Below are 25,147 nucleotides of genomic sequence, written 5' to 3' on the forward strand. Positions count from 1 at the left end.
TCTCTCTTTGTTATCCTGTTTGTTTTTGTAGCCTTCCGAATCTTCTGACTTCCCACTACTCTTTGCCACATTATAGGCTTTCTCTGTTGCTTTGATGCATTCCCTAACTTCCTTTGTCAGCCATGGCTGCCTACTCCCCCCTCTGATAACCTTTCTTTTCTTTGGGACGAACATCTGTACTGTGCCCTCAATTACTCCCAGAAACTCCTGCCATTGCTGTTCTACTGTCTTTCCCACTAGGCTCTGCTCCCAGTCGATTTTCGTCAGTTCCTCCCTCATGCCCCTGTAGTTACCTTTATTTAACTGTAACACCTTTACATCTGATTCTATCTTCTTTCTTTCAAATTGGAGATTGAATTCTACCATGTTATGATCACTGCCTCCTAAGTGTTCCCTTACTTTAAGATCTTTAATCAATTCTGGCTCATTACATATAACTAAGTCCAGAATGGTCTGTCCCCTCGTGGGCTCCATCACAAGCTGTTCCAAAAAGACCCCTCCTGTAAACATTCAATGAATTCCCTTTCCTTGGGTCCACTGGCAGCATTATCTACCCTGTCCACCTGCATATTAAAGTCCCCCATGATCACTGTGACCTTGCCTTTCTGACACGCACTTTCTATTTCGTGGGGCATTTTGTGACCCTGGTCCTGACCACTGTTAGGAGGCCAGTACATAACACCCATTATGGTTTTTCTTTGCCTTTGTGGTTCCTCAACTCTACCCACGCAGACTCCACATCATCTGACCCTATGTCGTTTAGTGCTATCGATTTAATTTCATTCCTAATTAACAAGTCAGCCCCGCCCCCTCTGCCCACCTCTCTGTCTCTTCGATAGGTTGTGAATCCCTGGAGGTTTAAATGCCAGTCCTGAACCCCCTGCAACCACCTCTCTGTGATGCCTACCACATCATACCTGCCAGTCACAATCTGGGCCACAAGCTCATCTACCTTGTTCCGTACACTGCGCGCATTTAAATATAGCACCTTTAATTCTCTATTGACCGTCCCTTTTTGTTTTCTTAGTATGGTGGACCTTGGTTTACTGAGGCTTTCCATACACTGTGTCATATTTTGTGGGACGGGGACTATCGTAACCTCTCCTGAGTTCTGTCTTTTCGTGCGTTTTTGTATTCCTAAGCAGCTACGCTTCCCACTGATTACTTGACCTCATGGTTCCCTGACTCCCCCCCCCCCCCATTCTCTAGTTTAAAGTCCGACTGACCACCCTATTTACGTTTTTCGCCAGAACACAGGTCCCAGCTCGGTTCAGGTGGAGACCATCCCAACAGTATAGGTCCCCCCCTGTCCTAAAACTGATGCCAGTGTCCCATGAAAAGGATCCCCTCTTTCCCACACCACTCTTTCAGTCACGTCTTATCTTCCCTTATTCTTGCCTCCCTATGCCAATTTGCACGTGGCTCGGGCAGTAATCCGGAGATTATGACCCTTGACGACCTGTTTTTAAATTTGAATCCTAGCTCTTTATAATCTCTAAACAGGTCCTCTTTTCTCGACTTGCCTATGTTGTTGGTATCGACATGGACCACAACAACTGGGTCCGCCCCCTCCCTCACCCGTATCCTTTCAAGGCGGTCAGAGATGTCCCGCACCCTAGCACCGGGCAGGCAACATATCATGCGGGACTCTTTATTCTGCTCACAAAGGATACTATCTATCCCCCTGATAATAGAATCCCCTACAACTACAACTTGCCTATTTACTCCCTCCCCTTGAATGGCCTGCTGAACCATGGTGCCTTGGTCAGCTGACTCATCCTTCCTGCAACCCTGTTCGCCATCCACACAGGGAGCAAGTGCCTCATACCTGTTGGACAGGGTCAAGTGCTGAGGCTCCTGAGTTCCTGACTGCTGCTTCCCGTTACCTGCCTGACTTGCAGTCGCACCCTGCTGTCCCTGGCCACCGGCAGGATTGAAACTACTACTGTCATGAACTGGGCTTCTGCCTTTCGGGTCATGCTGTACGAATTCAAGCAGGAATCTCATGTCCTGAGGCCACCGCTTGCCCATTGAATGTGAGGTATTGGATCTTCCTGGGGTTGAACATTGCGTGGAGGAAAAGTTAATGTCTGAAGTGGGATTCGAACCCACGCCTCCAGAAAAGACTGAGACCTTAGCGCAGCGCCTGCGACCGCTCGGCCACCCTGCCACGTTGCGACAAAATATATGCTCCGTGCACAAATCTATTTAAATTCTATCTTCATTGTCTTTACATTCCAAGCTTGATGTGATTTTACTATTTTTGAACCCCAGCAGAGTCTTGTGTCTGAGTGCCATCCTTCTCCAAGCCGTTGGTGTTTAAGAAGATTCTCATTGCTGCATTGAACAGTTTTCTCTAATCAAGAAAGTCCGAACTGCCGCCTTACTGTTCCTCACACAAAGGTATAGAGAGTCTATGATCCGAGCGGCGTGAAGGATCCAACTAGACAGTTGTATACTGGCGACTGGAATCTCTCTCCACAGCTGCTTCTGGTGCTGCTTACACAGACAAGTAGCCGAATAACCCCTCCAGTGTCCAAACAGCAGGAAGTTGATCCAGTCAAGGCGGCAGATGAGGCTTCTGGGAGAGGTCAACTGAGTCACTTCGACCACCCAACAAGACAAGCTATTTACAACAAGAGAAGAGGAATTTTACCCGGAGTCCTGGGATCAATATTAATTTGTCAACCAGACTCGCTGTGCATATCATCCAGTCATGAACTGGGCTTCTGCCTGTGGGGTCATGCTGTGCCAATTTAAGCAGGAATCCCATGTCCTGAGCTCACCGTTTGCCCATTGAGGGTGAGGTATTGGATCTTCCTGGGGTTGAACATTTCGTGGAGGAAAAGTTAATGTCAGAAGGGGGATTCGAGCCCACGCCTCCAGAGGAGCCTGCGACCTTAACGCTGCGCCTTCGACCGCTCGGCCAGGCAAAACATATGCTCCATGCACAAATCGATTTAAATTCTACCCTCACCGACATTTCCTTGCAAACTTGATGCTCTTTTCCTATTTTTAAACCCTAGACAGAATCCTGTATCGGAGAGCCATGCTTCTCCAAGCCCCTGTTCGTTAATGACCTCCTCATTGATCAGTTTTCTCCAATCAACAAAATCCGAACTGCCGCCTACCTGTTCCTCACACGAAGTATTGAGAGTGTAAGATATGAGTGGAGTGAAGGATCCAATTGGAGAGTTGCATTCTGGCGACTCGAATCACTCTCCATTGCTGCTGCTTTCACAGACAAGTAGCCGAAGAACCCTTAAGTGTCCAAACAGCAGGAAGTTCATCCAGTAAAGGCGGCAGAATAGGATTCTAGGAGAGGTCAACTGAGACACCTCGACATTCCAACCAGCCAGACTATTTACAACAAGAGAAGAGAAATGTTACCCGGCGTCCTGCGATCAATATTATTTCCTCAACCAGACTCACTGAGCACATCATCCAGACATGGACTGGGCTTCTGTCTGTTGGGCCTTGCTTTGCGAATGTGAGCAGGAATCTCATGTCCTTACGCCACCGCTTCTCAATTGAATCGGAGGTATTGGATCTTCCTGGTGTTGAACGGTTTGCTGGAAACACGTAACCTCGTGGAGGAAAAGGTAATGTCAGAAGTGAGATTCGAACCCACGCCTCCAGAGGAGACTGCAACCTTAACGCAGCGCCTTCGACCGCTCGGCCATCCCGACGCGCTGTGATCAAAGATATGCTCCATGGGCAAATCGATTTTAATTCAATTTTCATCTTCATTTCATTTCAAACTCGATGTGGTTTTACTATTTTTGAACGCCAGCCAGACTCTTGTATCTGAGTGCGATCGTTCTCCAACGCGCTGTGTGTTAAGGAGCTCTCATTTCTGCATTGATCAGTTTGCTCCAATCTACAAAGTCCGTACCACCACTTGCCCATTGAATGTGAGGTATTGGATCTTCCTGGGGTTGAACATTTCGTGGAGGAAAAGTTAATGTCAAAAGTGCGATTCGAACCCACGCCTCTAGAGAAGACTGCGACCTTAACGCAGCGCCATAGCCACTCGGCCATCCTGGTGCGCTGGCGTCAAAACTACGTTCCGTGTACAAATCGACTTAAATTCTATCTTCATCGTCATTTCATTTCAAACAAGATATGCTTTCGCTACTTTTGAACCCCACCCAGTGTCCTGTATCTGAGTGCCATCCTTGTCCAAACTGCTGGGGGTTAAGGAGCTTCTCATTGCCGCATTCATCAGTTTGCTCCAATCAACAAGTACCAAAGTCCCGCTCAACCTGTTCCTCGCACGACGGTATTGAATGTCTAAGATCTGAGAGACGTGAAGTATCCAATTGGAGAGTTGCATTCTGGCGACTGCAATATCTCTCCACAGCTGCTCCCTGTGCTGGTTTCAGAGACATGGAGCCGAACAACCCCTCCAGTGTCCAAACAGGTGAACGGTCATCCAGTAGAGGCGCCAGAAGAGTGTTCTGGGAGAAGTCAACTTAGTCACATCGACTGCAGTGTGGGTAGCTGAAGAACAGGTGTCCAAGACCGGATCAGACTGAAAGCAAAACTTTGATACCAATAAAGAAAATCGCAGATGTGCTGCTGACCAATAGCAACTTGTTTCCGTTTGGTGTGAGTGAGAACACGAATAGCAGAGGATGGTTTCAATCCATCGACTTCTGGGTTATGGGCCCAGCACGCTTCCGCTGCGCCACTCTGCTCGTGGTTGACTCTCTTCGGGGTCGGACTTGAGGCAAGATTTGAAGAAATCAGTAACAGCGTGATTAATGTTCCCAGAGAGTGAAACTTCCGTCACGAACTTCATTCTATGAAGGTGATTCCAGTCACTCCCCACTTTCCCATCAGAATAACGTCACAGAATCAATCACATCACCTTCACAGAACAACCATTCAGCACGAAAATAAATTATCTGAACTATGCTGACCAGTATTAGTGTGTTCAAAAGTGTGTTCCTGTTGAAAGAAAAAATAAGGAAGTGAATAGTTGTGTGGCTACCGCAGGACAGTAATGTTGTAGCTCCTGGTTTAAGGAGCAGAGTGCGCAGCGGAAGCGTGCTGGTTCATTGGCCTGAGGTCGAGGAATCGAGGCATTTCTCTGCTATTTACATTCTCCCTCACACCAAAAGTAAACATAACGCAGATTCCTGTTTGCTTTGCAGCAAATCCCTATCAGAAACTTTTTGCAGTCTAATCCTGACATTAGTCCCAGGAATGAAGGAGGCAGCATGGCACATTACAACATTGTAAAGCTCACACATAGGGAACCACAGAGAAAATTCTTTAAAGTCTCAGACGGTCTGACAACATCTGAAGGGAGTGAAAAGAGCTAACGTTTCGAGTCCAGGTGACCCTTTGTCAAAGCTGGACGGAAACGTTATCGAGCAGTACCCCATAGAGGGGCAATATAGATATACAACGATATCCAGTAATAACTCACAGGGGGCCAACAAGGAAATAAAGCTTTATCGAGCAATGAATCACAATAGAAACAGATTTCCCATTTTCTCTCTCGGACGGATGTGAACAATCCAACCAGCCAGACTACTTACAAGAAATGAAGACGAATTTGTCCCGGAGTCCTGGGATCAATAGTCATTCCTCAACCAGTTTACTGAAGCAGGTTATAGAGTCATTAACTGCGCTTTTGCCTGTGGAGTCTTGCTGTGCGTATTTAAGCGGAATCTGATGCCCTGAGACCAATGTTTTTCCACTGAAAGGGAGCTATTGGATCTTCCTGGAAAAATGTAACCTCGTGGAGGAAAAGTCAAAATCAGGGGTGTGAGTGGAACCCACGCCTCCAGAAGAGACTGCGACCTGAACGTAGCTCCTTAGCCGCTCCGCCATCCTGATGCGCTCGCGTCAAATTTAAGATCCGTGCACAAATCGACTTAAATTCTATCTTCATCGTCATTTCCTTTCAAACAAGATATGCTTTTCCTAATTTTGAACCCCAGGCAGTCCTGTATCTGAGTGCCATCGTTGTCCAAACTGCTGGGGGTTAAGGAGCTTCTTATTGCTGCATTCATCAGTTTGCTCCAATCAACAAGGACCAAATTCCCGCTCAACCTGTTCCTCGCACGACGGTATTGAATGTCTAAGGTCTGAGAGACGTGAAGTATCCAATTGGAGAGTTGCATTCTGGCGACTGCAATCTCTCTCCACAGCTGCTCCCTGTGCTGGTTTCAGAGACATGGAGCCGAACAACCCCTCCAGTGTCCAAATAGGTGAACGGTCACCCAGTAGATGTGCCAGAAGAGTGTTCTGGGAGAAGTCAACTTAGTCACATCGACTGCAGTGTGGGTAGCTGAAGAACAGGTGTCCAAGACCGGATCAGACTGAAAGCAAAACTTTGATACCAATAAAGAAATTCGCAGAAGTGCTGCTGACCAATAGCAACTTGTTTCCGTTTGGTGTGAGTGAGAATATAAATAGCAGAGGATGGTTTCGATCCATCGACCTGTGGGTTATGGGCCCAGCACGCTTCCGCTGCGCCACTCTGCTCGTGGTTGACGCTCTTCGGCGTCGGTCTTGAGAAAGTTTGAAGAAATCAGTAACAACGTGAACAACGTTCCCAAAGAGGTGAAACTTTCTTCCCGAACTTCATTCTATGAAGGTGATTCCAGTCACTCCCACTTTCCCATCAGAACAACGTCACAGAAGAAATCACATCACCTACACAGAACAACCACTGAGCACGAAGGTAAATTAACTGAAATACGCTGACCAGAATCAATGTGCTCAAAAGTGTGTTCTTGTTGAAAGAATAAATGAGGAAGTGAATAGTTGTGTGGCTACCGCAGGGCAGTAATGTTGTGTCTCCTGGTTTAAGGAGCAGAGTGCCGCAGCGGAAGCGTGCTGGGTTATTAGCCTGAGGTCGAGGATTCGAGGCTGTTCTCTGCTATTTACATTCTCCCTCACACCAAAAGTAAACATAACACACGTTCCTGTTTGCTTTGAAGCAAATACCTATCAGAATGTTTCTTGCAGTCTCATCCCGACATTAGTCCCATGAATGAAGAAGACATAAGAACATAAGAACTTGGAACAGGAGTAGGCCATCTGGACCCTCGAGCCGGCTCCGCCATTTAATGAGATCATGGCTGATCTTTGTGGACTCAGCTCCACTCTCCGGCCCGTTCACCATATCCCCGAATCCCTTTATACTTTAGAAAGGCATTAATCTTTTTCTTAAAAACGTTTAAAGAAGGAGCCTCAACTGCTTCACTGGGCAAGGAATTCCAGAGATTCACAACCCTTTGGGTGAAGAAGTTCCTCCTACACTCCGTCCTAAATCTACCTCCCCTTATTTTGAGGCTATGCCCCCTGATTCTGCTTTCCCCGACCAGTGGAAACAACCTGCCCGCATCTATCCTATCTATTCCCTTCATAATTCTATATGTCTCAATAAGATCCCCCCCCCCCCGCATCCTTCTAAACTCCAATGAGTACAGTCCCAGTCTACTCAACCTCGCGTCATAATCTAATCCCCTCAACTCTGGGATCAACCTAGTGAATCTCCTCTGCACTCCCTCCAGTGCCAATATGTCCTTTCTCAGGTAAGGAGACCAAAACTGAACACAATACTCCAGATGCGGCCTCACCAACACCCTATACAATTGCAGCATAAACTCGCTAGTCTTGAACTCCATCCCTCCAGCAATGAAAGACAAAACTCGATTAGCCTTCTTAATCACCTGTTGCACCTGCACACCAACTTTTTGCGACTCGTGCACCAGCACACCCAGGTCCCTCTGCACAGCAGCATGTTTTAACATCTTACCGTTTAAATAATAATCCATTCTGCTGTTATTCCTCCCAAAATGGATAGCCTCAGACTTGGCAACATTGAACTCCATCTGCCAGACCCTAGCCCATTCACCTAACGTATCCAAATCCTTCTACAGACTTCCGGTATCCTCTGCACTTTTTGCTTTACCACTCATCTTAGTGTCGTCTGCAGATTTTGACACATTGCACTTGGTCCCCAACTCCAAATCGTCTATGTAAATTGTGAACAACTGCGGGCCCAACGCTGATCCTTGAGGGACCCCACTAGTTACAGGTTGCCAACCAGAGAAACACCCCTTTGATCCCCACTCTCTGCTTTCTGTTAGTTAACCAATCCTCTACCCATGCTACCACTTTACCCTCAATGCCATGCATATTTAGTTTATGCAGCAACCTTTTGTGCGGCACCTTGTCAAAAGCTTTCTGGAAATCCAGATATACCACATCCATTGGCTCCCCGTTATCTACTGCACTGGTAACGTCCTCAAACAATTCTACCAAATTAGTCAGACACGAACTATCCTTTGCGAACCCATGCTGCGTCTGCCCAATGGGACAATTTCCCTCCAGGTGCCCCGCTATTTCATCCTTAATGATAGATTCCACCATTTTCCCTACAACCGAAGTTAAGCTTACCGGCCTATAATTACCCGCTTCCCGCCGACCTCCTTTTTTAACCAGTGGTGTCACGTTTGCTACTTTCCAATCCTCTGGGACCACCCAGAGTCTTGTGAATTTTGGTAAATTAGCACTAGTGCGTTTACAATTTCCCTAGCCATCTCTTTTAACACTCTGGGATGCAGCCCATCAGGGCCAGGAGACTTGTCTACCTTTAGCCCCATTAGCTTGCCCAATACTGCCTCCTTAGTGATTACAATCATCTCAAAGGTCCTCACCTATCATATCTTTATTTCCATCAGTCACTGGCATGTTATTTGTGTCCTCCACTGTGAAGATTGACCCAAAAAACCTGTTCAGCTCCTCAGCCATTCCCCCGTCTCCTATTATTAAATCTCCCTTCTCATCTTCCAAAGGACCAATATTTACCTTAGCCACTCTTTTTTGTCTTATATATTTGTAGAAGCTGTTACTATCTGCTTTTATGTTCTCAGCCAGTTTACTTTCATAGTCTACCTTACTCTTCTTTATGGCCTTTTTTAGTAGTTTTCTGTTGTCCCCTAAAGACTTCCCAGTCCTCTAGTCTCCCACTAATTTTTGACACTTTGTATGTTTTTCCTTCAATTTGATACTCTCCCTCACCTCCTTAGATATCCACGGTCGATTTTTCCCCTTTCTACCGTCTTTCTTATTTGTTGGTATGAACCTTTTCGAAACACTGAGAAAGATCGCTCGGAAGGTTCTCCACTGTTCCTCAACTGCTTCACCATAAAGTCTTTGCTCCCAGTCTACCTTAGCTAGTTCTTCTCTCATCCCATTGTAATCGCCTTTGTTTAAGCACAAAGCACTAGTGTTTGATTTTACCTTGTCATCCTCCAACTGTATTTTAAATTCCACCATATTCTGGTCGCTCCTTACAAGAGGATCCCGAACTATGAGATCATTAATCAATCCTGCCTCATTACACAGGACCAGATCTAGGACCGCTTGTTCCCGTGTAGGTTCTATTACATACTGTTCCAGGAAATTATCCCGGGCACATTCTATAAACTCCTCCTCAAGGCTGCCTTTACCAACCTGGTTAAACCAATCGATATGCAGATTAAAATCTCCCATGATAACCGCTGTACCATTTCTACATGCATCTGTTATTTCTTTGCTTATTGCCTTCCCTACCATCCTGTTACTATTTGGTGGCCTATAGACTACTCCTATCAGTGCCCTTTTCGCCTTACTATTCCTGATTTCCACCCAAATTGATTCAACCTTGTCCTCCATAGCACCAATATCATCCCTTACTATTGCCCGGACGCCATCCTTAAACAACAACGCTACACCACCGCCCTTACCGTCCATTTTATCCTTTCGTATAGTCTGAATCCCTTGAATATTTAACTCCCAGTCGTCACCATCTTTTAACCATGTTTCAGGAATGGCCACTAAATCATAGTCATTCACGATGATTGGCGCCATCAACTCATTTACCTTATTTCGTATACTACGAGCATTCAGGTAAAGTACACTTATGCTGTTTCTTACGTCCTTTTTATGAATCCTAACACCTTGATCAGTAACTTTTCGCAATTTATTTTTCCTCTTACCATTTCTCCTAATTTTCCTTGTCTTTGAACCCATATCTCTACATAATAACCTGTCACGTAACCTGCTGCCTTAATCTCCATTAACCATCATACTGTCCATAGCTTTACATTTCCCTCCCCCCCCCCCAACTTGCTAGTTGAAAGTCCTTGTGACCAACCTATTTATCCTATTCGCTAGAACACTGGTCCTAGAATGGTTAAGGTGAAGTCCGTCCCAACGGTACAGGTCCCTCCTGCCCTATTACTGATGCCAATGGCCCATGAAATGGAATCCCTCTTTACCGCACCGCTCCTTTAGTGCGGGAAACTTCTCTAATTTTCTCAACCCTATGCCAATTGGCACGTGGCTCGGGTAGTAATCCAGAGATTATAACCCTGGAAGACCTGTTCTTTAATTTAGTCCCTAGTGTTTGATAATCCCCAAACAGGTGCTCTTTCCTAGTCTTACCTATGTTGTTAGTCCCCACGTGGACCACAACAACTGGATCCTCCCCCTCCCTCTCCAAAATCATTTCAAGCCGATCAGAGATGTCCCTCACCCTGGCATCGGGCAGGCAACATACCATGTGGGACTCTCGATCTGGCTTACAAAGGATGACATCAATCCCCCTAATTATAGAATCCCCTACAACTACCACTTGTCTTTTTGCTCGCCCCTCTTGAATGGCTTCCTGTACCACGGTGCAGTGGTCAGTCAACGCATCCTCCCTACAGCCCTCTTCCTCATCCACACAGGGAGTAAGTACCTCCTGCCTGTTGGACAAGGTCAAGGGCAGAGGCTCCTCAACTCCTAAACTCAGGATCCTCCTACATGCCTCCCTTGCAGTCACAGCACTCTGTCCCTGACCACTGTCCGAATTAACAGTACTTATTCTACCGGGTGTGACTGCCTCCTGAAACAAAGCGTCCAGCATGACACATTGCAACATTGTAAAGCTCACGCAGAGGGAACCACGGAGAAAATGCTTTAATCTCAGCAGGTCTGAAAGCATCTGCAGGGAGCGAAAAGAGCTAACGTTTCGAGTCCACGTGACAATTTGTCAAAGCTGCACGGGAAACGTTATCCAGTAGTACCCCATGGAGGGGCAATATTGATATATAACGATATTCAGTAATACCTCACAGTGGGGCAATAAGAAAATAAAGCTTATCGAGCAATAAATCACAATAGAAACCGAGTTCCCAACTTCCCCTCTCGGACGCATGTGAACAATCCAACCAGCCACACTATTTATAAGTTGAGAAGACGAATTTTACCCGGGGTCCTGAGATCAATATGAATTCCTCAACCAGAGTCACTGAAGCAGGTTATCGAGTCATTAACTGGGCTTTTGCCTGTGGGGTCTTGCTGTGCGTATTTAAGCAGGAATCTCATGACCTCAGGCCAACGCTTTTCCAATGAAATTCCTGAGGTTGAAAATCTTTCTGGAGAAATTAAATCTCGTGGAGGAAAAGTCAATATCAGGAGTGGGATTCTAACCCACGTCTCCAAAAGCGACTGCGAGCTGAACGCAGCATCTTAGGCCGCCTGGCCATCCTGATGCGTCGTCGTCAAAACTACGCTCCGTGCACAAATCGACTTAAATTCAACCTTCATCGTCGTTTCATTTCAAACAAGACATGCATTTCCTCCTTTTGAACCCCAGCCAGAGTCCTGTATCCGAGTGCTCCAAATGTGGCCTTACCAAAGTTTTGTACAGCTGCATCATCACCACACGGCTCTTAAATGCAACCCCTCTGTTAATGAACACTAGCACACCATTGGCCTTCTCCACAGCTCTATCCACTTGAGTGGCAACTTTCAAACATCTATGAACATAGTCCCCAAGATCTCTCTGCTCCTCCACATTGCCAAGAACTCTACCGTTAACTCTTTATTCCGCATTCATATTTGTCCTTCCAAAATGGACACCTCACACTTTTCAGGATTAAACTCCATCTGCCACTTCTCAGCCCGGCTCTGCATCCTATCTATGTCTCTTTGCAGCCGACAATAGCCCTCCTCACTATCCACAGCTCCACCAATCTTCGTATCGTCTGTAAATTTACTGACCCACCCTTCAATTCCCTCATCCAAGTCATTAATGAAAATCACAAACAGCAGAGGACCCAGAACTGATCCCTGCGGTACGCCACTGGTAACTGGGATCCAGGCTGAATATTTGCTATCCATCACCACTCTCTGACTTCTATCGGTTAGCCAGTTCGTTATCCAACAGGCCAAATTTCCCACTATCCCATGCCTCCTTACTTTCTGCATATGCCTACCATGGGGATCCTAATCAAATGCCTTAGTAAAATCCATGTACACTACATCCACTTCTTTACCTTCATCCACATGCTTGGCCACCTCCTCAAAGAATTCAATAAGACTTGTTAGGCAAGACCTACCTCTCACAAATCCGTGCTGACTATCCCTAATCAAGCAGTGTCTTTCCAGATACTCAGAAATCGTATCCCTCAGTGCCCTTTCCATTACTTTGCCTACCACCGAAGTAAGACTAACTGGACTGTAATTTCCAGGGTTATCCCTGTTCCCTTCTTTGAACAGGGGAACGACATTCGCCACTCCCCAATCCCCTGGTACCACCCCTGCTGACAGTAAGGACGAAAATATCATTGCCGACGGCTCTGCAATTTCATCTCTTGCTTACCATAGAATTCTTGTATATATTCCGTCAGGCCCGGCGGACTTGTCTATCCTCAACTTTTACAAAATGCCCACCACATCTTCCTTCCTAACAAGTATTTCCTCGAGCTTACTGTTTCACACTATCCTCTCCAACAATATGGCCCCTCTCATTTGTAAATACTGAAGAAAAGTACTCGTTCAAGACCCCTCCTATCTCTTCAGACTCAATACACAATCTCCCGCTACTGTCCTTGATCGGGCCTACCCTCGCTCTAGTCATTGTCATATTTCTCACATATGTGTAAAAGGCCTTGGGATTTTCCTGGATCCTACCCGCCAAAGATTTTTCATGCCCTCTCTTAGCTCTCCGAATCCCTTTCTTCAGTTCCCTCCTGGTTATCTTGTATCCCTCCAGCGCCCTGACTGAAACTTGTTTCCTCAGCCTTACATAAGTCTCCTTTTTCCTCTTAACAAGACATTCAACCTCTCTTGTCAACCATGGTTCCCTCACTCGACCATCTCTTCCCTGCCTGACAGGGACATACATATCAAGGACACGTAGTACCTGTTTCTTGAACAAGTTTCACATTTCACTTGTGTCCTTCCCTGACAGCCTATGTTCCCAACTTATGCACTTCAATGCTTGCCTGACAACATCGTATTTACCCTTCCCCCAATTGTAAACCTTGCCCTGTTGCACGCACCTATTCCTCTCCATTACTAAAGTGAAAGTCACAGAATAGTGGTCACTATCTCCAAAATGCTCCCCCACTAACAAATCTATCACTTGCCTTGATTCATTACCAAGTACCAAATCCAATATGGCCTCCCCACTGGTCGGACAATCTACATACTGTGTTGGAAAAGCTTCCTGGACACACCGCACAAACACCACCCCATCCAAACTATTTGATTACTCATGGACAAAGACGAGAGTGGTCCTAAAGAAAGAGTGCTAAATAGGGGAAAGGCCAAGTATAACAAAATTCGGAAGGAACTAGGGAATGGGGATTAGGAGAAGCTCTTTAAGGGTAAATCCACATTTGAAATGTGGGAGTCTTTTAAGGAAAGGTTGATTCGAGTGCAGGACAGACATGTCCCTGTGAAATTCAGGGATAGAAATGGCAAGATTAGGGAACCATGGATGACGGGTGGAATTGTGAGACTTGCTAAAATGAAAAAGGAAGCATACATAAGATCGAGGCGACTTAAATCTGATGAAGCTTTGGAGGAATTTCGGGAAAGTAGGACACATCTCAAACGCGCAATAAAGAGTTCTAAAAGGGGTCATGACATATCTTTGGCTAACAGGGTTAAGGAATATCCCAAAGCATGTTATTCGTAGAAAGGAGCAAAAGGGCAACTAGAGAAAGGATTGGCCCACTCAAAGACAAAAGAAGGAATTTATGCGTGGAGTCAGAGGAAATGGGTGAGATTCTTAATGAGTACTTTGCATCGGTATTCACCAAGGAGAGAGACATGACGGATGTTGAGGCTAAGGATGGATGTTTAAATACTCTAGGTCAAGTCGGCATAAGGAAGGGGGAAGTTTGGGTATCCTAAAAGGCATTAAGGTGGACAAGTCCCCAGGTCCGGATGGGATCTATCCCAGGTTACTGAGGGAAGCGAGGGAAGAAATAGCTGGGGCCTTAACAGATATCTTTGCAGCATCCTTGAGCACTGGTGAGGTCCCGGAGGACTGGAGAATTGCTAATGTTGTCCTTTTGTTTAAGCAGGGTAGCAGAGATAATCGTGGGAATTATAGACTTGTGAGCTTGACGTCAGTGGTAGGCAAACTGTTGGAGAAGATACTGCGTGATAGGATCTATTCACATTTGGAAGAAAATAGACTTATTAGTGATAGGCAGCATGGTTTTGTGCAGGGAAGGTCATAACTTACAAACCTAATAGAATTCTTTGAGGAAGTGACAACGTTAATTGATGAGGGAAGGGCTGTAGATGTCATATACATGGACTTCAGTAAGGCGTTTGATAAAGTTTCCCATGGCAGGTTGATGGAAAAAGTGAAGTCGTATGGGGTTCAGGGTGTACTGGCTAGATGGATAATGAACTGGCTGGGCAACAGGAGACAGAGAGTAGTGGTGGAAGGGAGTGTCTCAAAACGGAGAAAGGTGACTAGTGGTGTTCCACAGGGATCCGTGCTCGGAGCACTGTTGTTTGTGATATATATAAATGACCTGGACGAAGGAACAGGTGGTTTGATTAGCAAGTTTGCAGATGATATTAAGATTGGTGGAGTTGCAGATACCGTGGAGGACTGTCAGAGAATACAGGAAAATATAAATAGATTGGAGAGTTGGGCAGAGAAATGGCAGATGGAGTTCAATCCAGGCAAATGCGAGGTGATGCATTTTGGAAGATCTAATTCAAGAGTGGACTTTACGGTCAATGGAAGACGTCCTGGGGAAAATTGATGTAGTGACAAATCTGGGAGTTCAGGTCCATTGTACCCTGAAGGTGGCAACGCAGGTCGATAGAGTGGTCAAAAAAGCATACAGCATGCTTGCCTTCATCGGACGGGGTATTGAGTACAAGAGTCGGCAGGTCATGTTACAGTTGTCTAGAACTTTGGTTAGGCCACATTTGGAATACTGCGTGTAGTTCTGGTCGCCACATTACCAGAAGGATGTGGATGATTTAGAGAGGGTGCAGAGGAGGTTCACCAGGATGTTGCCTGGTATGGAGGGTGCTAGCTATGAAGAAAGTTTGAGTAGATTAGGATTGTTTTCGTTGGAAAGACGGAGGTTGAAGGGGGACCTGATTGAGGTCTACAAAATTATGAGAGGTATATACAGGGTGGATAGCAACAAGCTTTTTCCAAGAGTGGGGGTGTCAATTACAAGGGGTCACGATTTCAAGGTGAGAGGGGGAAAGTTTAAGGGAGGTGTGCGTGGAAAGTATTTTACGCAGAGGGTGGTGGGTGCCTGGAACGCTTTGCCAGCGGAGCTGGTAGAGGCGGGCACGATAGCGTCATTTAAGATGCATCTAGACAGATCTATGAACGGGCGGGGAACAGAGGGAAGTAGATCCTTGGAAAATAGGCGACAGGTTTTGATGAAGGCTCTGGATCGGCGCAGGCTGGGAGGGCCGCAGGGCCTGTTCCTGTGCTGTAATTTTCTTTGTTCTTTGTTCTTTGTAAAGAGTTTCCACTCAATGTTTGGGAAGTTGAAGTCACCCATGACGACTACCCTGTGATTTCTGTACCTTTCCAAAATCTGTTTCCCAATCTGTTCCTCCACATCTCTGCTAATATTTGGGCCCACAGAAAACTCCCAACAAGGTGACCGCTCCTTTCCTATTTCTGACTTCAACCCATACTACCTCAGTAGACAGATCCTCCTCAAACTGCCTGTCTGCAGCTGTTATACTATCTCTAATTAGCAATGCCACCCCCCACCTCATTTACCACCCTCCCTAATCGTATTGAAACATCTATAACCAGGGACCTCCAACAACCATTTCTGCCCCTCTTCTATCCAAGTTTCTGTGATGACCACCACATCGTAGTCCCAAGTAACGATCCATGCCTTAAGTTCACCCACCTTATTCCTGATGCTTCTTGCGTTGAGGTATACACACTTCAACCCATCTCCGTGCCTGCAAGTACTCTCCTTTGTCAGTGTTCCATTCCCCACTGCCTCATTACACGCGTTGGCGTCCTGAATATCGGCTACCTTAGTTGCTGGACTACAAATCCGGTTCCCATTCCCCTGCCAAATTAGTTTATACCCTCCCGAAGAATACTAGAAAACCTCCCTCCAAGGATATTGCTGCCCCTCTGGTTCAGATGCAACCCATCCTGCTTGTACAGGTCCCACCTCCCCCAGAATGCACTCCAATTATCCAAATACCTGAAACCCTCCCTCCGACACCATTCCTGCAGCCACGTGTTTAACTGCACTCTCTCCCTATTCCTAGCCTCGCTATCACGTGGCACCGGCAACAAACCAGAGATGACAACTCTGTCTGTTCTGGCTTTTAACTTCCAGCCTAACTCCGTTTACTACCTCCACACCCTTTTTCCTACCTACCTCGTTGATAGCAATGTGCACCACGACCTCTGGCTGCTCACCCTCCGCCTTAAGGATCCTGAAGACACGATACGAGACATCCCTGGCACAGGCACCCGGAAGGCAACATACCTTCTGGGAGTCTCTCTCGCGACCACAGAATCTCCTATCTATTCCCTTAACCATTGAATCTCCTATTACGATTGCTTTTCTCTTCTCCCCCTTCCTTTCTGAGCCCCAGACCCAGACTCAGTGCCAGAGAGCTGGCCGCTAAGGCCTTCCCCCGGTAGGTCATCCCCCCCCCCCCCCAACAGAATCCAAAACGGTATACTTGTTTTGAAGAGGAACGGCCACGAGGGATCCCTGCACTGTCTGCCTGTTTGTTTTCTTTCGCCTGACTGTAATCCAGCTACTCGTGTCCTGTACCTTGGGTGTGCTTACCTCCCTGTAACTATTCTCAATAACCCCCTCTGCCTCGCGGATGATCCGAAGTTCATCCAGCTCCAGCTCCAGTTCCCTAACACGGTCTCTGAGGAGCTGGAGTTGGGTGCACTTCCCTCAGGTACAGTCAGCGCGGACACCGGTGGTATCCCTCACCACCCACATCCTACAGGATGAGCATGTAACTGCCCTAGCCTCCAATCCTTCTTGCCTTACAGAATATAGCGGCCCTGTGGATCGACTGGGCTTCCGGCCTCTGACTCTGCTCCCAGTCAGCTGCACACTCTATAAACTCCTGGTTCCGTTCTCGCTCTTTGCTGCAATGAAATTAAAGGAGCACCTTACTAACTCCTCACCTAACTCCCTCAGTCACCAAACACTCACTGTAGCAGTCAAATGCACCAAATTCATCACTCAGAGCAAACAAAGTGTGCACTGTAGCTGGATCACTTTTATACTGTGAATCTAGCCTCTGGAGACTGGCCTAATCCAATTAGCTAATTAATAAGCTCCAGCTGCAAGTGCCTACAAGTAGAACCTTTGTGTAAAGCTTGTTGAAAATTCAAGTTCTCAACCAAACAGGAACTTTTAAGTTAATTAACTAAATAAAAGAAAGACTAGACTTTAGATCAAAATTAACCCTTATACACCCTCAGTCACGAAACTCTCACTATAGCACGCAAATGCACCAAATTCCGAACTCAGTGAAGAACGCCTCCAGTGGACAAACAGGAGGAACTTCATTCAGTGGAGGCGGCAGAGGAGGATTCTGGAAGAGGTCAACTGAGTCACCTCGACTGCACTGTGGGCAGCCAAAGAACAGGTGTAAGGAGCGGTGAAGCGCCAAACACGTCCCTCCCTACCTTTCCTCCAAACTGCTCCCGCGTTCAGTCAATGGCACCATATCGATCGCACAGATGTTAAAAAGTGCTTTGCAGGGTTCGTCCGGGATTGGAACCCGGGACCTCTGGCATTTGATCGCAGCAGAATTGCCTACGTGAGAATCGCCAAAGCGAGAATCATACCCTTAGACAAACGAGCCACCTGGTGATCAACGTCCATTGAAACAATCTTACCATTACTTCCCAACCGAAGCTTATTTTATTAACTCAATGGGCTTCTTAATTCCTGTTGAATTTGGTTTGGTTGTTAAAGTAAAATCCAAATAAACTATTTTTTGTCCCTTGCTTATCTTATCGGGATCATTGGGTCAATTTGGTTCTTTCTGGTTTGTTGGCCTCCACTGCGAACAGAATAATAGACACACGGGACCAGTCTTTATAAATAGAAGCGTCGAGCACATTCTTCATAATGCAGATTCTTCATAATATCCTGAAAGAGAATTGGAAAATGTTGGATTACTCGGCTGGTCTGGCAACATCTGTGGAGAGAGAAAGAGAGTTACAGTTCCGAGTCAAGTATGACCCTGCTTCTCATACTCTGTTTCCCTCTCAAAGATGCTGCCAGCACTACTGGGATTTTCCAGCATTTTCTGTTTTTATCACGGGACTACCGCCGGCTCTCGGCGACCAACGTGGACACGGTGGGCAAAATGGATTTCGCCTGATCTGTAACTATTCAATGATTCTCGAAACGAGAGTGTAAGATCTGATCAAAGTGAAGTATCCAATTGGAGAGTTGCATCCTGGAGATTGGAATCTGTCTCCACAGCTGCTTCCGGTGCTGCTTTCACAGACAAGTAGCCGAAGAACCCCTCCAGTGGACAAACATGAGGAAATTCATCCAGTGGAAGCGGCAGAGGAGGATTCTGGAAGAGGTCAACTGGGTCACCTCGACTGTACTGTTGGCAGCCGAAGAACTGGCGTGAAGAAGTGGTTAAGCTCTAAACATGACCCTCGCTCCCTCCCTCCCTTTCCTCCAAACTACTCCCGAGTTCAGTCAATGGCACCATATCGATCGTACAGATTTTAAAATGTTATTTGCACAGTCCGCAATCTGAACCCGGGCTCTCTCTCATTTTATGGCAGCAGAAGATCCTAAGCGAGAATCATACCACTAGACCAACGAGCCAGCCGGTGGTCAGCGTGCCGCTGATACCATTTTACCATTACCTCCCAAGCGTAATTTATTTTATCAACTCAATGGGCTTCTTAATTCCTGTTCAATTTGGTTTGGTTGTTAAAGTAAAATCGAAAGAAACTCTTTTTTGTCCCTTGCTTTTCTTATCGGGGTCATTGGGTCAATTTGGTTCTTTCTGGTTTGTTGGCCTCCGCTGCGAACAGAACAATAGACATCCGGGACCAATCTTTATAAATAGAAGCGTCGAGCACAAGGGCAATGCCGCTATGGAGATTCTTCATAAAATCCTGAAAGAGAAATAGAAAATGTTGAATAACTCGGCTGGTCTGGCAACATCTGTGGAGAGAGAAAGTTACAGTTCCGTGTCCAGTATGACACTGCCTCCCATTCTCGGTTTCCCTCTCAGTCAATGTCTGGTACTGTATGTGAGGGTGGGATTCAGTCTCTACCAGACATTGGTACTGAATGTCAGTGTGGAAATCTTTCTGTATTTATCAATCACAATTCTTGTTTGGGAAACGTGAGATGAATACGTAACATCAGCATGGCTGTAACAGATAGAGAAATTCACACAGAAAGAGATTATCAGGGCACACACAGTGACACACAGAAAAGGAGCAGTGCAAACCAGCAAGATACTGAGATGGAGAAATTGGGTATTTAGGAAAATGTGTTTTCTGCTGCACACAGAGAGGCCCTGTTTGTAAATGTATATCCTGCTGTGTAACCGTGCTCTCTGATGTGTAACTGAGCTCTCAGCCGTGTAACTGAGCTCTCTGCTGTGTGACTGTTCTCTCTGTCGTGGAATAATGACTCTGCCGGTGACAGATCTGCACTGCACTGCACTAATTGGAGTGCTGTGACCAGTGGTGTTCCACAGGGATCAGTGCTGGGACCTTTGCTCTTTGTAGTATATATAAATGATTTGGAGGAAAATGTAACTGGTCTGTTTAGTAAGTTTGCAGACGACACAAAGGTTGGTGGAATTGCGGATAGCGATGAGGACTGTCAGAGGGGCGGGGGGGGGGGGGGGGACTGAACGAAATATTCAGATGAATAAGGAACTCACACCCAAAACAGCAATCAGTAAATAATAAGGGAAGGGAAAGTCAGGGCACCAAGAGGTGAAGTAATCAGTGGGAAGCGTAGCTGCTTAGGAATACAAAAAAGCACGAAAAGACAAAACTCAGGAGAGATTACGATAGTCCCCATCCCACAAAATATGACACAGTGTATGGAAAGGCTCAGTAAACCAAGGTCCACCACACTAAGAAAACAAAAAGGGACGGTCAATAGAGAATTAAAGGTGCTATATTTAAATGCGCGCAGTGTACGGAACAAGGTAGATGAGCTTGTGGCCCAGATTATGACTGGCAGGTATGATGTGGTAGGCATCACAGAGACATGGTTGCAGGGGGTTCAGGACTGGCATTTAAACATCCAGGGATTCACAACCTATCGAAAAGACAGGGAGGTGGGCAGAGGGGGCGGGGTTGCCTTGTTAATTAGGAATGAAATTAAATCAATAGCACTAAATGACATAGGGTCGGATAATGTGGAGTCTGTGTAGGTAGAGTTGAGGAACCACAAAGGCAAAAAAACCATAATGGGAGTTATGTACAGGCCTCCTAACAGTGGTCAGGACCGGGGGCACAAAATGCACCACGAAATAGAAAGTGCATGTCAGAAAGGCAAGGTCACAGTGATCATGGGGGACTTCAATATGCAGGTGGACTGGGTAAATAATGCTGCCAGTTGACCCAAGGAAAGGGAATTCATTGAATGTTTACAGGAGGGCTTTTTGGAACAGCTTGTGATGGAGCCCACGAGGGAACAGGCCATTCTGGACTTAGTGATATGTAATCAGCCAGACTTGATTAAAGATCTTAAAGTAAGGGAGCACTTAGGAGGCAGTGATCATAATATGGTAGAATTCAATCTCCAATTTGAAAGAAAGAAGGTAGAATCAGATGTAAAGGTGTTACAGTTAAATAAAGGTAACTACAGGGGCATGAGGGAGGAACTGACGAAAATCGACTGGGAGCAGAGCCGAGTGGGAAAGACAGTAGAACAGCAATGGCCGGAGTTTCTGGGAGCAATTGAGGACACAGTGCAGAGGTTCATTCCAAAGAAAAGAAAGGTTATCAGAGAGGGGATTAGGCAGCCATGGCTGACAAAGGAAGTTAGGGAATGCATCAAAGCAAAAGAGAAAGCCTATAAATGTGGCAAAGAGTAGTGGGAAGTCAGAAGATTGGGAAGGCTACAAAAACAAACAGGATAACAAAGAGAGAAATAAGGAAAGAGAGGATCAAATATGAAGGTAGGCCAGCCAGTAACATTAGGAAAGATAGTAAAAGTTTCTTTAAATACATTAAAAACAAACGGGAGGCAAAAGTTGACATTGGGCCGCTCCAAAATGATGCTCGTAATTTTGTGATGGGAGACAAGGAAATAGCTGAGGAACTAAATAAGTACTTTGCGTCAGTCTTCACAGTAGAAGACATGAGTAATTTCCCACCAATTCCGGAGAGTCAGGGGGCAGAGTTGAATATGGTAGCCATCACAAAGGAGAAAGTGCTAGAGAAACTAAGAGGTCTAAAAATTGATAAATCTCCGGGCCCAGATGGACTACATCCTAGAGTTCTAAAGGAGACAGCTGAAGAAATAGTGGAGGCGTTAATTATGATCTTTCAAAAGTCACTGGAGTCCGGGAAAGTCCCAGAGGATTGGAAAATCGCTATTGTAACCCCCCTGTTTAAGAAGGGAACAAGGAAAAAGATGGAAAATTATAGGCCAATTAGCCTAACCTCGGTTGTTGGCAAGATTCTAGAATCCATTGTTAAGGATGAGATTTGTAAATTCTTGGAAGTGCAGGGTCAGATTAGGACAAGTCAGCATGGATTTAGTAAGGGGAGGTCGTGCCTGACAAACCTGTTAGAGTTCTTTGAAGAGATAATAAATAGGTTAGACCAAGGAGAGCCAATGGATGTTATCTATCTTGACTTCCAAAAGGCCTTTGATAAGGTGCCTCACGGGAGACTGCTGAGTAAAATAAGGGCCCATGGTATTCGAGGCAAGGTACTAACATGGATTGACGATTGGCTGTCAGGCAGAAGGCAGAGAGTTGGGATAAAAGGTTCTTTTTCGGAATGGCAACCGTGACGAGTGGTGTCCCACACGGTTCAGTGTTGGGGCCACAGCTGTTCTCTTTATATATTAACGATCTAGATGACGGGACTGGGGGCATTCCGGCTAAGTTTGCCGGTGATACAAAGTTGGTGGAGGGGCAGGTAGTATGGAGGAGGTGGGGAGGCTGCAGAAAGATTTAGACAGTTTAGGAGAGTGGTCCAAGAAATGGCTGATGAAATTCATCGCGGGCAAGTGCGAGGTCTTGCACTTTGGAAAAAAGAATAGAGGCATGGACTATTTTCTAAACGGTGACAAAATTCATAATGCTGAAGTGCAAGGGGACTTGGGAGTCCTAGTCCAGGATTCTCTAAAGGTAAACTTGCAGGTTGAGTCCGTAATTAAGAAAGCAAATGCAATGTTGTCATTCATCTCAAGAGGCTTGGAATATAAAAGCAGGGATGTACTTCTGAAGCTTTATAAAGCATTAGTTAGGCCCCATTTAGAATACTGTGAGCAATTCTGGGCCCCACACCTCAGGAAGGACACACTGGCGCTGGAGCGGGTCCAGCGGAGATTCACACGGATGATCCCAGGAATGGTAGGCCTAACATACGATGAACGTCTGAGGATCCTGGGATTACATTCATTGGAGTTTAGGAGGTTGAGGGGAGATCTAATAGAAACTTACAAGATAATGAATGGCTTAGATAGGGTGGATGTAGGGAAGTTGTTTCCATTAGCAGGGGAGACTAGGACCCGGGGGCACAGCCTTAGAATAAAAGGGAGTCACTTTAGAACAGAGATGAGGAGAAATGTCTTCAGCCAGAGAGTGGTGGGTCTGTGGAATTCATTGCCACAGAGGGCGATGGAGGCCGGGACGTTGAGTGTCTTTAAGACAGAAGTTGATAAATTCTTGATTTCTCGAGAAATTAAGGGCTATGGAGAGAGAGCGGGTAAATGGAGTTAAAATCAGCCATGATTGAATGGCGGAGTGGACTCGATGGGCCGAATGGCCTTACTTCCGCTCCTATGTCTTATGGTCTTATGGTCTGAATATTTCCTGCAACGTTTGGAAGGAGAAGCAGCAACGGCAGCGAATGGAAACGTGGTTTGGTTTCATTCAGCTGAATGTATTTCTGGGTAAAAAGATCGTGGCAGAAATGGAACATATTTTAAAAATATTTTCTTGTTCTCTTTCCTTTGTCTCTCTATCTGTTTCTTTGTTTCTTTCACTCTCCCTCGCTCATTGTTTTTGTGCTTCTCCGGGGACTGATTGGATACACAGCGAAACTCAGCCCCATCTCATTCCAACTCTTTTGGACCAGCATGTCCTGGTGATGGGCGGTCCTGAATCAGTGGAAGAATCGACAACCTATTCCATTCTTGGCTCTGTGAGAAGTCCCATTCCTGGTTGTGAGGTGGCTCTGAGATAAAGGGATCGAGAGAGAACGAGGTGACTGCAGTCTGACTCTTACTCTGAAAACCAGTTAGTGCGCCCTTGTACAAAGTGGATGTGTCTGAGAACAGGAGGAAAGCAGATCATGGGCCTGTGATTGATTTTATTGAGCAGGACCTTGAAAGGTGAAGCAAACTTCGAACCAGTCAGCGCCTGTCTGAGAACTGGCAAGGAATTAAGGCTGATATTGAAACGGTTGATCTTGAATTAGTTTAGGCAAATCGATTCTTTATGAGGTGTTGGTATATTGTTTTCAGAGACACTGTCATACTTTCTTAAAATATGATTTGTGCTTGTTTTTGTTTTGTTCAATAATTTGGGGAATCTATTTGGAGCGGGTGCAGTTGGTTAATATCTGTGCCCATTGCTTGCCCAGCTGCCCGGGAAGCAGCAGCTCCATTCCTGTCGAGATCTGCGGACACAAACAGGATATCCAAACTATTGCGCACTGCTGCCATCTCCTGGTTGAACGCGAGTTCTACAACACGGTAACGCTGTATTCGTAACACATTTCAATTGGAGCAAAAGAACATTAACATGGTTAAATATTATCATTGTAGTAATCATCTTGAAATCCCCAGATATCTGATTTCTGACTGAGCTACCCAGCTCTACCCGATCTATCGCAATATGAAAGATTCCCATTACAGCCATATTGGTTACAAGAATAACGAATCCCTGATTTAATACATTCACCCGCTTCATTGTTTGTGTATTCGTTCTATAAATACAGAGGGGCAACATTGCCCAGGGACAGGTGGTGGTATAGTGGTGACTGTCCCAGCATTTGACCCAGATTCAGTTCCTGCCCATCACAGTGGTGAATTATTTAATTAGATACCGCAGGTCCGGGCAGAAAAGGAGTGGACACTCTTCAAATAAAATTCACCAATTGTTTTCATCACCCATGGGTTCCTTATGTAATAACCAGCATCAATTTGTTTTGAGTGGAAACTTAGTTTAAATAAACGACAATCTTCAACATTAATAACTAAGTTCTCAGTCTGCAACAATAGTAAATAGGTGGGTTAAACGGAACAAAAATACGAGCCACGCAAAGTTCCGTTTACAAAATGAGCTTAAAACACTCCTAGTGGCTGAATAACTTAATCACTAAGTAAGTTACATAATTAATACCAGTAAAAAGTTATTACTGAAACAGGATGAAAAGGGCAGCATCAGGGCACAAGGACAAGGTAATGTCTCAGACCAGAGTAAGAGTCCAATGTAATGACACACAGATCATCAGAAATATATTGCAGAAATACATTTATTGTGGACTGGTGCCATCTCCTGGCTGATCGGGAGCCGTGTGACACAGACACTTTCATTCAGGAGCGTTTTAAATTGGAGTGAAATGCACACAAACAACACGAATTTCTTTCTGCTCACTGTGCCAGTTATAGTGATC

At 45.8% G+C, this 25,147-nt stretch overlaps 1 non-coding gene across 1 annotated transcript; it reads right to left on the bottom strand.

Moving 5' to 3' along the window:
• Nucleotides 1–3,606: 3,606 nt before the first annotated feature.
• On the bottom strand, nt 3,607–3,689 carry trnal-aag (transfer RNA leucine (anticodon AAG)). Its single transcript has one exon. It is a non-coding gene; the product is annotated as a tRNA-Leu (tRNA).
• Nucleotides 3,690–25,147: the final 21,458 nt, after the last annotated feature.

This window comes from Scyliorhinus torazame, chromosome 24 (assembly GCF_047496885.1).
Source record: "Scyliorhinus torazame isolate Kashiwa2021f chromosome 24, sScyTor2.1, whole genome shotgun sequence".
Classification (NCBI taxonomy): Eukaryota; Metazoa; Chordata; class Chondrichthyes; order Carcharhiniformes; family Scyliorhinidae; genus Scyliorhinus; species Scyliorhinus torazame.